Here is a 410-nt window from a genome sequence, read left to right as displayed (position 1 = left end):
TCAGAACATCATTAATGAGGGCTTGAAATACGGCTGGGGCGTTGGTAAGGCCGAAAGGCATTACTAAATACTCGAAGTGCCCTAAAGGGGTGTTAAAAGCCGTCTTCCACTCGTCCCCCTCCTTAATTCTCACCAAATGATAGGCATTACGGAGATCCAGCTTAGAGAAAACAGTGGCTCCTTGCAGGGGGGTGAAAGCTGCGTCAATCAGAGGTAGGGAGTATTTATTCTTTATAGTTATATTATTTATTCCACGATAATCAATACAGGGTCTCAGACTAGCATCTTTCTTGGACACAAAGAAAAACCCAGCAGCCACCGGAGAAGAAGAAGGCCAAATTATCCCAGCTGCCAGGGAGTCTCTGATGTATGTTTCCATTGCGTCATGTTCAGGCTTAGACACGTTGTAG

This window comes from Seriola lalandi, unplaced genomic scaffold (assembly GCF_002814215.2).
Source record: "Seriola lalandi dorsalis isolate HSWRI2012SDOR001 ecotype SW California unplaced genomic scaffold, Sedor1 jcf7180002054868, whole genome shotgun sequence".
NCBI lineage: Eukaryota > Metazoa > Chordata > Actinopteri > Carangiformes > Carangidae > Seriola > Seriola lalandi.
The sequence above is the reverse complement of the archived record's forward strand: the minus strand, read 5'-3'. Positions refer to the sequence as shown.